At 37.9% G+C, this 14484-nt stretch overlaps 1 protein-coding gene across 13 annotated transcripts in view; it reads right to left on the reverse strand.

The window, feature by feature from the left end:
- The window catches only part of LOC139969978 (NLR family CARD domain-containing protein 4-like), a 585990-nt gene that overhangs the window by 330937 nt on the left and 240569 nt on the right, over window positions 1-14484 (reverse strand). For 4 of the 13 annotated variants that reach the window (XR_011793851.1, XR_011793846.1, XR_011793852.1 and 1 more), the window contains exons 2-6: window positions 10562-10633; window positions 8496-8575; window positions 3998-4066; window positions 3477-3582; window positions 1743-3238 (exon numbers count right to left, since the gene is read on the reverse strand). The exons of 2 other annotated variants lie outside the window; for them this stretch is intronic. The gene's annotated coding sequence lies outside the window, so the exon portion shown is untranslated. The remainder of the gene's footprint in view (window positions 1-1742; window positions 3239-3476; window positions 3583-3997; window positions 4067-8495; window positions 8576-10561; window positions 10634-14484) is intronic. 7 more of the 13 variants (XR_011793853.1, XR_011793848.1, XR_011793850.1 and 4 more) reach the window with 3 other exon arrangements.

Genomic DNA, 14484 nt, shown 5'->3' on the forward strand with positions numbered 1-14484 from the left:
GAAACGTATAATAATTAGGTGATCCCTTTCGAGGGGAATGGTGATACACACCCGACGGAGATCACACAGGCACAGTCTCTATGCAAGGTGACTATGGTTGAGAGCGGATCAGTCGTTCGGTACTAGTTTAGTTTTCTTGCCTAGGTTCTTTTCTTGGTGTCTTTTCTTAGAAAAATACACATATTGAAGGGTGAGGTTTTAATTTACACTAAATGTGTTGGCCACTGAAGAATTAATTGCAATAGAAGTAAAAAATCGACAAACTTTGATAACAATAGGAATCGTTAACAGGAGAGAAGTTATTCTTTTACATAACTAACTCTTACTTGTTGATTAGCGGTTCTTATGTATTCGTTTAAGAACGGCGCACCGTCTTTCACGAACTTCTTTTAAATTGCGACTTTACGCAGGCGTACTGGCTGCCGGTATTCTACTGTAAGAATACGTTTTTGTAAAAGTGTGTTAATAACATAAACCTCTCGCTGTCAGTGACATCTCCCTGCACCAGGCAACTCTCTCGGTGATAACACCTTGCATGGCTTGAGTCTACACAGACACTACATTAGTATGGTACAATGACCATACACTACACTCCATGTAAGGGTTGTTACTACATTAGTATGGTTAGATGACCATATACTACACTCCCTGTAAGGGTTGTTACTACATTAGTATGGTTCGATGACAATACACTACACTCCATGTAAGGGTTGTTACTACATTAGTATGGTTCAATGATCATACACTACACTCCTTGCAAGCCCTGGTTGTTACTACATTAGTACAGTATGGTTCAATGATCATACACTACACTCCCTGTAAGGGTTGTTACTACATTAGTATGGTTCGATGACAATAAAATGAATAAAAAAATAAAATGGTTGTTACTACATTAATGTCATGGTCTCAATAGGGATATGGCTTTGCTTTCCCGGTTCAAGCACTTTGAGCACTCTGGTGCTTACGATAGACTAACGTGATTTCAATCACTCTTTTTACACCTGACGAAGGACCAGGATGTCTGAAAATTTGTGTAGAGTGTAGTTATATCTATTCTAAATATTATGTTGGATTTAAAGGCATTACATGTTGTCCTTATCTTTTCTACTATTATTTCTATCCAACACGTTCAATTATACAGTTTTATTTTGATAGAAGAACTGCCAAATGACTGTTTCGATCACCACATTGTAAATTATCGGTTACCGACCATGTATTGGTATTAATGATAACTGATGTTACATAATGTTAATGGGGTAACTTAAAAGATTAGACAATTTCCTCCAACATATATGGCTTGCTGTTCCAGGTTCAATTCAATCATTCGAAGCATTTAACTTTTATTTAAAGTCTTGGAAGACTAGCTATTTATTCGTAACGGAAGAATCTGAAATTCCAAACATGAACACTCCATGTGTTTATGTTGAAGTATATGTTCAATATTCTCAATTCATCATCAGTTTTATTAGAGTTTTAGCGCAATTTGGCACATGCAGAGATTATTCTGATTGGTTTAAATATACTATGACATCATTTGCAATTATTCTCAATACACCACTGCATATTCATTAGCTAGGAAAACCATCCGTCTTCTGTATGATATAAAGTGGCTTAAATAATAGTTTTCAATGACTGTCAATAGACTTGAGAATAAAGAAAACAAAACGATTATAAAATAGTAAACGGATCCTAAATTAGGTGTAGGAAAAAATGGAAAAGATTTTTTTTATTAGCTAACTTACATGATTTTTAGATGCAATCTCCAGCAACTGTGTCGTCGATCTTTGAAGAAGAGCGCTGTCACCTGTGTTTATTGCAACGCGACGCGAGCAGAGCTCTTTCACCGAATCCATAATGTCGTTGACGTCACCAGTTTGTTCCAGGATACAGAGAATGGCAAAATTATCCCCGCCTGGTAATCCCTTCAAATGGTTGATGAGTTTCTTTCCAGCATCAGGATCCAGACCACAGGCGAATCTAAACAGGTACTGAAGATCAAATGGATCTAAGAACCTGAGCCTATCAGAGAGATTGTGTGCGTTCTTTACAAGAGTGACAAGGTGGTGAGCTGCATACCATTCACAGAATAGTTTATGATAAAAACGGACCATCCTTGTTAACAACACATTGTCTCCAGTAGAATCATCGCTCACTACATCTTCTTCGACCACAATGCCAATTGAAATATACTGGTTATATGATTCTGGTCCGACTCTTTGACGAAATCTAGTCTTAATCCATGACAGTTGTTGGTTTTCCTTGTTTAATCCTTCGAAAGCTATTTTGTCTAGCTCATGATGTTCCATTTCATGAAGATAGAACTCGTTGCTTCTATTGTCTTTAGATTTCTGTTTCAGATGGTCGTAAAAACATATAAATATGTGTTTGAAGAACTGTGTGACAGACTTGAACTTCATGAAGTCTCTCTGATCATGAGCCATGTGAGAAAACATCACAAATATGAGAGGCACCTGGCAAAGATCAGCAAGGATGGAGTTTTCATTGAGCCGTTGTTTTATTTCTTCCACTGCCTCATCGTTGTCACCTACTACGGCCTTGCGAATATACTCATTCCTAGCTTTGTCATCGAACCCTGTTAGTTTGGTCCTCTTAGTTTCTTTTCTAAGACATCCTGGAAGATATCTTGTCGTTAAGCTGACATCAAAGTCTGCAAACAGTTCCATCTTGATGATTCTGTGTACATCGTCATTATCATTGCTGTCCTTGTAAGGATACTCGTCATATCCATCCAAAATAATGTGGACGGACGAGCAACTGTGAATGATCTTTGCAATATCATGTTTGCTAACACGGGGTTCGTGGAAGAGAAGACATGACTTAATCGCCCTGTAGAGAGACTTTACACTTCCAAGTTGTCTTAGCCGAAGAAGAATTAGTATTTCTACATTGTTCATGGGGGAATGAGATACGCCATTGCACCAATCGTAGGCCAGCTGAAGGGTTAACGTCGACTTACCATACCCGGGCTCTCCTTGTATAATGCGTCTCCTGGATTCACACCGAAAGTCAGTATAAATACTTTTGTAAGATTCCAAACGCTCCCATGATCCTCTGGTGCTTAGCGGTAGCTCTGGTGCCAGACAAACTTCAACGCCCCCTTCTACAAAGACCTTGTCCACACAATAAAGTCTATCTTTTATATATGGCAGGGGTTGAATTGCATCATATGAGCCTTTATATGTCCTTTTGAGACCTTCTATCAGAAATATTTTCTTCTCTAAACAAAAAACAGAAACAATATGTGTAAATGTTACCACGTATGACTACATGTGACGAACAATAAATTAGTGACACACATGGGAACACGTAAATCTTAATTGTTTATTCGTTACTGATAATACAATTTTGTTACTGTTCTCTGTGTTATCAAGACGATAGAGTGTAAGGAGGTTACATTTTTTAGCATAAGAAAATAAAGATACGCAAATGGCAAAATCAGAGTTAAAGGCAACTACCTTGAAGATCAGAATTCAGCTCCATTATCACGTGATTTACTTCAGACAGTCTACGAAGCGTGAAGGAGTCGTGTCAGAACAGCCCCTGCCCATCGTTTCCGAGAATCTGTTTTAAAAATATGAGCAACATAGGGAATCTAAATAATTACACCATTCCGTTAACCGTCAAGATATATACTGCATTGTTTTGACGTTGGAAATGGTTTGGTTCAATGTGTTGTTACTTAACATGTGTTGGGAAAGAATATGTTATTCCTAGGAGGTGCAATGATTAGTACATGACAAAGAGACACCAAGACAAAATTCAGACCAAGACCCCAATGATGCCTTACGCTATGCTACGTGCTATATATTTAAAATTACTTCAGCGCAAATAATTTATTATTCCAAATAGTTATATCCATAAACCGGATTATCGCTTACAAGATGGTTAAAGAAGGTTACAATGGTTAATGTTATGTTGAATTACCGTCTTGTTTAACCTATTTAAGAAAAAAGTAAATCAACTGAAACTGACTTACGATTTGCCCTTCATGTCTTCATCTAATAATTGATCGTGTTGTTACGAGTCCATATGCAGGTTTGTCCACCTGTCAATTGAATAGGAAATTCCTGTAAATAGCCTTGCCTGTGTTAAGCAATGAACTCCAACCACATACAGTAATAAAATTCCTTTGATTGTATGCCGTATAAAGAAGTTGAAATTCCATGGTCATTACACATGCGGCTGACATATATGCAAAAATGCATATCACAATGCCAAACATTATCATTATAGTGAAAATGTGAAAACTAATTTAGTACAGCAACATGCCCGATACCACATGTACATGTATGTACACTATAAAGGGTCATATATTGGTCAATCCATGCCAAATCAACAGAGCCTCGCCTCAACCCTCTCAGAATCGCTAGAAATTGATGTGGTGTCTTGCCATATGTCTCAAAGGATGAAATTGGTCGGTACCGCACATTCGATGGATCGGTACCGCATATTCGATTGATCGGTACCGCACTTTCGATTGATCGGTACCGCACTATCGATCGATCGGTACCGCACATTCGATTACTTGGTTCCGCACATTCGATTGATCGATACCCCACATTCGATCGATCGGTACCGAACATTCGATTGATCGGTACCGAACATTCGTGTGATCGGTACCGCACGATCGATTGATCGGTACCGCACATTCGATTGATCGGTACCTCACATTCGATCGATCGGTATCGCACATTTGATCGATCGATACCGCACATTCGATTAATCGGTACCAAACATTCGATTCATACCAAAAAATGTTGAAGACCATTTGGTTGCTAGGATATGGCCCCGCCTAGCAACCAAATCCAGATTGCATTTTAAGAGCCCTAAATTTGTGTCTTCCCCCCCCCCAAAAAAAAAAAATTAAAAAAAATACACACACACATCCTCAACCCAGCCCTAATACAGAGTCCAGATTTGGATCACAGTCGATATTTGTGCTATATGAAATACATGTTAAATGAGAGAAAACTTACAGTCAATCTTCATAAATATAACATCATCAGTCATATCCTCCTAGCCACTCAAATTGATAACCAATTTTCAATTAAGTACAAAATATGTCTCCTGTACAGATTTGAGGAACTTTCTTGTTTATTCTCCACATCCAGTGCTGACTACTCTGTTGTACCTTTGTCAACCATACTTGTCTGTTGACACATCGATTACTCCATGATCGGGTGTTTTGTCATTAGCAGAGATTCATCTCAGTTGTAATTGATTCTTTTCTCTGAATCTCTTACGGTTGGCAGTCATTTTACTAAGAATTTCAGTGTGAAGAGTATACAATCTTCCACCTGCTTTGATTGGTGCAATAAAACATGGGAGTATGGAACCCAACAAACATCATCTCTTGATGGGAGAATCACAGACCCTTTCTGTTCTGAGTTGCGCATGAATTTAAACTTGATGTCATTAAATGAATCAGAATTGTCTAAAATTATTCCAACCCACCAGTGGCTATCATAGACACAAGAGACAAACTGTCCAAACCTCAAATCATGAATTTATTGTGGTATTACAGCTTCCATTGGCTCAGCTTACATTTTTGATGTGATGTTTCCTGTGTACAATCTGGCATGTACCATCAATGCTTGGATTAAACAATGCCTCACTTCATTGTGTATACATCTTACTTAACTAGTATTTGTGAAGTCTTTGATAAACAACAAGAAGCAAGATGAGATGTTGAAGTTAATCCTCTGGTGATATTTATTTTGCTTACAAAAAGTATACTCATTGCATGATGTTGCACAGATTGAATGAACGATTCAGTACTGTATCACACTTGATATCTATAAAGCAGTTAAAGGAGATTTCCTTACATAACTTTAAGCATTGCGGGGCATGGTATCATCAAAATGATAAAACAACACAAGGAGAGACAGGGACTATTCACTCGGGGAAGTGGTGGGGAATGGGAACCCAAACCAATGTGTGGGAGGAGGGGGGGCCGGGGGTACATACATTAGGACAATTTGAAGCAGAACATTACCATACCAAATAATTTAGTATGTCCTTAATGTATGTGTTATGCAGTCTCTTTCAAGTAAAATTCAGTCACATACTGTATGTATACAAATCTGCATAGTGAACTATGGCCAGGAAGGGTGTCAGATTGAGGACAGTATGTATTTATTTAGTGCCTCCTGTAAAATAACACTGTACTGATCATGTACACATGTACAGTACACACTGTTCATGTATGGACTGGTTCACATTCATTTTCTATTCTGATATAGGGTTGGGTAGAGGATGTGGGTGGGAGGGGGGTGAGTTACATGCATACATACAATTTGAAGCAGATGTTTACCATACCAAATAATTCAGTATACCTTGAATGCGTGTGTTATGCAGTCTTTTTGCATTAAAGGTAAATCACATACTGTATGTATAAAAATCTGCATAGTGCACTATGGCCAGGAAGGGTGTGGGATTGTGGACATTGTATATTTATTTAGTGCGGTGCCTCGTGTAAAATAACACTTCCCTGACCTTGTACACATGTACATTGTACAGTATACACTGTACCTGCAAGAACTGGTCCACATTCAATTTATATGCTGATAAAGGGAATTGGTAGAGGATGTGGGTGTGGCGGTTACATACATACAGACAGTTTGAAGCAGATGTTTACCATACCAAATAATTCAGTATACCTTGAATGCATGTGTTATGCAGTCTCTTCGCAGTAAAAGTCATCCACATACTGTATGTATATACAAATCTGCATAGTGCACTATGGGGAGGGTGCCATGGGGGGAGGGAGTCAGAGAGTATTAGACAGAACAGTTTTAATAATTACATTTCAATATTTACTAATGTTGTGTAATATGGTCTCTTTGAAAGAAGATACAACGTTTCCACTGTTTCCCTCGCAAGCATGTTTCTGCAAAGCTGATGTCACTCAAATACTTCCCTTACACTATTAAACTAAGTAAGGATGTTGCCCTTCGCCGTATGTAAAGTACTGATTAGAATTGAAATCTTAAACACGCTACATATTTGTTTGGTATCTCAGTACATTTCATTATCAAACTGTGTTTTGCTCTCACATGTCTCAAAAAACAATGTGTGCTTTTTAAATGTTAACTAACACCCTCTCCCTCCATTAGGTCTGGAACGTCTTGTATGTTTGCTTGATGATGTTAGTATTTACATACAATGCACTAGGTGAGCACATGTCGTTTCCATAGTACAAAGTAAGCATATATTTCTCGATTGTGTTCTGCTCAATTCCTTTATAGTTAAGATATGCTTAGTTAAGATAACTTGAACTTTTCTGATAATCATTCAACAACAAGGCTAAGATCGTTATTATTTATGACTTAGATTTGCTAAGCATGTCCAGCTCTTGCTAAAAGTAGTAATTCTAGCTTTTCGCAGGTGATGTTTGAGATTTCTAACATAGCCTTACTTTATTACTAGTCAAGCATATAGCCTAAGTTTGGCCTGGCCTTGTACAAATCCTAGCCTATGCCTCTACACCATACCGTCACATTATCTCTCTGATCAATTATTACTGTTTAAGCTATTAACAGCGGTTCTTCTCCATTAAAAAATCTATCTTCATAACAACAAGTCAATGGTAAGAAACAACTCCCACGAATTCACTACGTCTGCAGCTCCACTAATATAGAACTAAACCATTCATTTTCAGTGATATAGACACTAGATGAATACCCGTGTGTGAAGTAAGATAGTTTTTTCCTCGTTTCTCTTTCGACATTCGCGAATAAGTAACTGTAGTACACATGTTTCTTATTCGGTAATGGTTCGATATACAACTGTGAAAGCCGAATGCTTCCGTGTATACGAGATCATCAAGATTTTTGTTGTTGTTGAAAAAAAGTACATTTAGTGTATTTTTCCAAAGATAATGAGGTTTTATATATGATGCAATGGGTCATACAAACTCTGAAGACGATGTAGAACATTACCACAATGCGTCTTCCCCGGTCCAAACAGTGCTTGACCATTCACATGACCACTACATCATCACTCCTTAAATTAATGTAACGGCACAACGAAAAAGCTTTGTTTCCTAATCCATCAAGCACGTCTTGGAACACCTAGCCAATGGGTCATATGATCTCTAATGAAAATGTAGAAGAGTACCATAATGCGCCTTGCCCGGTCCAAAGAGTGCTTGACCAATTAAATGACCACTATATCATCACTTCTAAAATTAGTGTAACGGGACAACGAAAAAGCATTGGGCCGTAATCCATCCAGGACGCCTTTGACCACCCAAACAATGGGTCATATGATCTCTAATGAAAATGTAGAAGAGTACCATAATGCGCCTTGCCCGGTCCAAAGGGTGCTTGACCAATTAAATGACCACTATATCATCACTTCTAAAATTAGTGTAACGGGACAACGAAAAAGCATTGGGCCGTAATCCATCCAGGACGCCTTTGACCACCCAAACAATGGGTCATATGATATCTAATGACAATGTAGAAGAGTACCATCGTGCGTCTTGCCCAGTCCAAAGTGTGCTTGCTTCGTGTAGCCCCCTCCTTTCTTCTTCCCGTAGCTTAGTACCATCCTCATCAAGAAAAAAATATTTTTTTGAGATAAAATACAGTAGTTGAAATTTATATAAGAAAGAAATCTTGATTTCGAGATATGCAATGGCAATTATTGAGATAAAACGCTAAAATGTTAATATGATAAGTCGACCTTTTGATATAAACATTTCTAGTAAAAAGGCGAACATTTAAAGCAAAAAGTATTCGACATTTTACAAGGAGGGAATTAAAGAAGAGGTTGAAATTATTCGAAGAATTTTAATTTTCAGATAAAGTAGTCTAATGTTGAGAATTTCGGTTAAATTAACGATGGCAGTTTAAGACAAACTTGACTTTCAAGAAAGGGTTTCAATTTGAGAATGGTTTGAAATTCCCGAAAATATTCGAAACTTTCGGGATAAAATATGAAAATTTTAATATGAAAATTTTGAAAATGTTCAGTGTTCCATGTGGGTCACAGTAATAAAAAATGTGTATTGTTAGCTTAATTGGTATACCTACCCCATCCCACCACATCCCCATCCCCAACCCATTCAGTTGTTGATCTCTTCCTACGCCAATCATGTGATTTGTCACATGTCTGCATAGATATGGGGAAAGGTGTAGAACATATAGGAGGAGGTACATATTTTGGCAAATTCATGTATCCATCCAATCCATCCATCCTATCTATCCATCATATACATCCTAGCCATCCATCATATACATCCTATCCATCCAATTTTATCTATCCATCCAATTTTATATCCATCCTATCCAATCATTCTATCTGTCCATGCTTTCCATCCTATATATCCATCCTATCAATCCATCGTATCCATCTATCATATATATCCTATCCATTCATTCTATCATCCTATCCATTAATCCAATCCATCCTATCCGTCCATACTATACATCATTTCCATCCAATCATTCTATCTATCCATCCTTTCCATCCTTTCAATACATCGTATCCATCTATCCTATACATCCTATCCATTCATTCTATCATCCTATCCATTAATCACATTCATCCATCTTATCCATCCATCCTATCCATCTACCGTATTCATCTACTTTATACATCCTATCCATTCATTCTATCATCCTATCCATTTATCGTATCCATCTATCCTATCCATCCTATCCATCCATCCCATCAATCCATCCTACACATCCATCCTATCAATCAATCGTATCCATCTATTCTATACTTGGTATCCATCCATCCTATCCATCCATCATATCCATCGATCATATACTTCCATCCTATACATCCTATCCATCCAATTATATCTCTCTGTCATATACATCCATCCTATCCATCCATCCTACCCATCCATTTCTATCTGTCATACCACTTGCTACACATTCAATTCTTATTTACGGCTTGGCTTGCCTATAAAGAGTGGTTTGTCTGTGTAAAAATTGTGTAAACAAATTGGCAGATTCAAAGCGCCAGGGGTGCACTCTGTACAATCACAATACTTGGGTAATAGGCCCGTAATGACATTTAGTCAAAGCCAATTTATACGCTTTAACACATCAGTAGAATCACTGTGGTCGAGTGGTACGGGCTTAGGTTCGTGACACGAAGATCGGGGGTTCGATTTCTACCTTCGCCTGATGAGTCCCAAAAGGACGAAACCGGTCGTGAAGTGGATATTTTTTCTGGTGTGTTATTCTTTATTGATTTACTATACATATATATATATGTATATATATATATATATATATATATATATATATATATACATATTATTAATTTGGTGTTTTACGAATATTCTCTATTAGAAAACGACATTTGCTTTGCTTTTGAAGACTTCCTTTCCGACATGGATTTTCGTGGAAAAATTACGGTGCTAATTGACAGTATTTAATAGCAGGAATCAGTAGATGTGGGCAAAACCACAACATAAGACACATCATAACATAATTACAAAGCAGCAAGATAACGTTTCCATATGTGTGGTTAGTTTACTAAATACATTTTCTACTATAGCATTAACTGCTTCACTTACGAGTTAGATATTTCTGCCAGATACTTTCAATAAGACTGGGGTGATCAAGACTTCTCGCATAACCGATGGAATCTGTAAATTGATAGAAAAATTGAAATGATTCCATAAAGAAAGTAGCGTCAACCTACATTGGTGAAAAACCAAACGTTGTTATTATGTTACTTAACAATATTGAAGTTGTAAACAGTATAACGATTTACTTTATGTTGATATTTTGTTCGTATTTGTGTTCTTTCAGCCGTTGAAAGTTTGTCACACAGGCCTTAGTATTGACGCAACGAACATAAAAAGACATTAAACTAGTTTCTATAATTTAAGCATTCCGTACCATATCTTGCAGTAGAAAAGCTGCCACTTGTCAGTAAAACACACCTAAGAACACGTAAAGCTCTATTACCACGACTATCCCGGATATCATCAGGCAAAACCGAGTCGATCGGAAAATATAGTGACAAAGACATGTAAGGAATGTATAAAATTTGAATGTGCTGAGAATTTGATAGAAAGGTTCTTGTCTTGCTTCACCAATTTTTATAACATTAAATGGTAGCAAACTGATTTTATTTTTGAAAAATGTAATTTGGTGTGAAAAGGTAATGATGGTTACCGGGAGAACAAGGTGGGGGGTGGGTTGTTAGGCAGGGGTAAAATGTCAGATGTGGTTCCATCAATTGAAGGATACAATCACTTTGTTTTCCTTTTTGCAGGGGAGACTCATGGAGGTAGAGAGGAGGGTGGGGGTTGGCGGTGGGGGTGATTGAAGTTCGAAGAAATGTGAACAAACTTGGTGTTATAGCATCCGCGTTATTATGTTGTGCGTTTTAAAATGACAGATACTATATAGATACGGTATCACATTTGCAAGACGCTTCGCCTTGACGCTTGTGATTCGAGTGTGTCTAGCATAAAACGTGATATGTATAGAGTAGCCAAAATAGCGAATGACACACCGCTCTAAAGATTAATGAACGATACATTGGTTGTATGCAATGACTACAAACAGATGTTCGTAGGATTGTGTACGGATTGCTGTACTGTTAACACAAGAGCAGCAACGCTACAGAAGCTCATGTAACCTTCTATTTGAGAAATGCGTTATTTCTTGCGCGAGATAACGGTGTTATTTCCTTTCCTTACATTTCCTCTCCCCTTGCCCTCATGCTCCTTCTTAGCAGCCATAATTTGCTTATATGATAGAAGGTTTAATTTCGCCCTCTCAATTAGTACTTACATAAGTATGTAAGTTATAACTCTAACGTACCGCTGGAGTCTTACGTTAAACTAGTTTTCTTTTTCTTTGAATACAATACATTCGTCGCCTGAGCCACATTTAAATGTTCCCCGCTATATCAATATAGTGAACGGCCAATATGGATATATGGTCACCAACATCGATTATGGACGTATCACCGTATTTACAGCTTGCACGCATGCTCACATGTACTTCATGTATTTGGTACCGTTTCAGAAAGTAAACTATATTTTACATGCGGATCGTAGCAATGTGCCATTCAACCTTTATATTTTTCGCAGGTACTTAGGTATAACCTGCATAATTAGTAAGGTAATGATTTTCTACTTGATGCGAATCAATCCTCTAAACATCAATTTAAAATGCAGCTTTTGTGAGGTCGGCTACACCGAAATAGAACTTGAGGACATGTAGTTAGGTAAAGGTTTTCACAGAAGCTTTACAGTACATATGCAGTGAATGTCTGTATTTCTTTTATTTCTCACTCCCGCAATTTTCCAGTCATTTCTAATAATACCTCAATCTTAAATAAAAATGCATTCGAGACACTCGAACAACATCTGAAAATCATGTTACTACAAGAACATGTTACACGAAGGAAGATTTCGAGAACGAAACATGTGTAAAAGTAAGTGGGCCTGACGTTTTGATCCTAGCAGAATCCTCTTCAGAAGCTGTATGACAAATAACAGTAACAGAAGGCACAAATACACGCACAGAATACAGACAGGTCAATGAGCATGGTGAACACAAAAGAGAGGCTCCACTACCAAAAGTCTTGTCAGGGGATGTAATACCCCGTAATACGTCACGCTACAATATCATTGGGGAAGTGGTGAGGAACAAACAAGAAAGCAAACACAGAGGTTAGTTCAAACTATCAACCACCTTTCTTAATTCCTTCATTGATTAGTACAATATGTTGATTTAGTATACTTTCGAAGTTTCGAGGAACCTGTCCAAGTATAGGTTTTCTAGTTGTAGATAGCTGTCTCATCCGACGTGTGACACGTGACCTATTTACTGTACGAAGTGGCGAGTACGTTAACTAACCTTTTCTAATTCCTTCATTGATTAGTACAATCTACTAACTATAAACAAAGAAGAAAGCAAACTACATAGAAGAGTTCAAAATCAACAGCAAATGGAAGTCACATACACACACTTGTCACCTGCACCCAAAATGAATCAACTTGGATACAAATTGACACTAAATGCGTTCTAGCGTGTCTGTGTGTGTTTGTAGGGGTGAGTGATGGATTTCTTTTTGTCACCAGGTCCTGTACTATACCTATCTCCCTTAATTCCTTCATTGATTAGTACAATATGTTAACCGTATTTACTTTCCTAATCAGGGTTCAAGTGGATGTCCTGTTGTATTGGTGTAAATATCATTGACTCAATGACCTCTATTGAAATCCTTGTTATTGTTATGTTCAATCATTTAACATTGTTTCTGGTATCGAATGGCCCTGGAAGTGGGAGGTTGTGTCCAACTATATTTGTGGAAGCTTTGATAAACAAACAATGCCTTAGCAATACATTAAGCCTTTGTGAATCTAATGTAACTGTGACAGTATCGGAATGCTATTACAAAACCAGTAAATATATCCAAATTGTGCAGACATCAATCCGATATTCACAGCTATTTGGAGAAACACAATCACTACTTCATGTATTACCGTGATGAACGTGTTAAACCTGTCGTATAACTGATGTACCATACGTCCTGATTTGAGTATTTGGGTAACATTTATATACTGTTTACTTTTATTTGTAAAACTTTTTCAAATATGAGTCTTTTCTTTTAGTAAACGTAGCAACATAACAATTATATTCATAACTATCCAACTGAGGCAGATGCCATACTACATATATTATAGCAGGGAAACGTCAGTTACTAAATGTGCGTACTAATGACGGGAAAGCCTTGTTAAAACCTTTTCGAATTCGCCTGTTTTATGTTACGCTTGTTGGTTATGACACGCACTTTGAATATGGGTACTGTTCAAATGAGATTCTTGCTAAATTGAACCTACTATAACTGCCTAGCTAAGTTTTTAACCTCGGATCAAGTCGTAGTTTCTAATTTGTACCCCGCACATAATCTTACCGCTTAGCGACGAGGGTCATGACATTTTAACCATCGACATATACTGTACATTAAGACTGGCACTAGGGGAGGGGGAGGGGAGGGGAGGAGAGGAATAGGGGAGGGCGGGGACGGGGACGGGGAAAAGGGAGGAGTGAGGAGTGAGGAGTGAGGAGTGAGGAGGGAGGTGGGAGGAGGGAGGTGGGAGGAGGGAGGAGGGAGGAGGGAGGAGGGAGGAGGGAGGAGGGAGGAGGGAGGAGGGAGGAGGGAGGAGGGAGGAGGGAGGAGGGAGGAGGGAGGAGGGAGGAAGGGACAGCAATACCCTTTCATGTTTTGTATTTGACATAAGTATATTATTCGGGCAAGAATGGCTGCCATAAATATCTAACTCAGGGAAAATGCTTCTGCATCTTCATTTGTCATATAACTCTCGCTCAATATTGTTCCCACCAAACGTGAAACGTCTCAATTTGTTGTGCATATTTACAAGTGATATCAGGTTTTTTTCAGCAGAACCATTTTACTATCATCCTTAATTTCAAATTTTCGTTAAAGTTTTTACGGTTGTCACACAGTGTG

Source organism: Apostichopus japonicus, chromosome 7, assembly GCF_037975245.1.
Source record: "Apostichopus japonicus isolate 1M-3 chromosome 7, ASM3797524v1, whole genome shotgun sequence".
Taxonomy (NCBI): Eukaryota; Metazoa; Echinodermata; class Holothuroidea; order Aspidochirotida; family Stichopodidae; genus Apostichopus; species Apostichopus japonicus.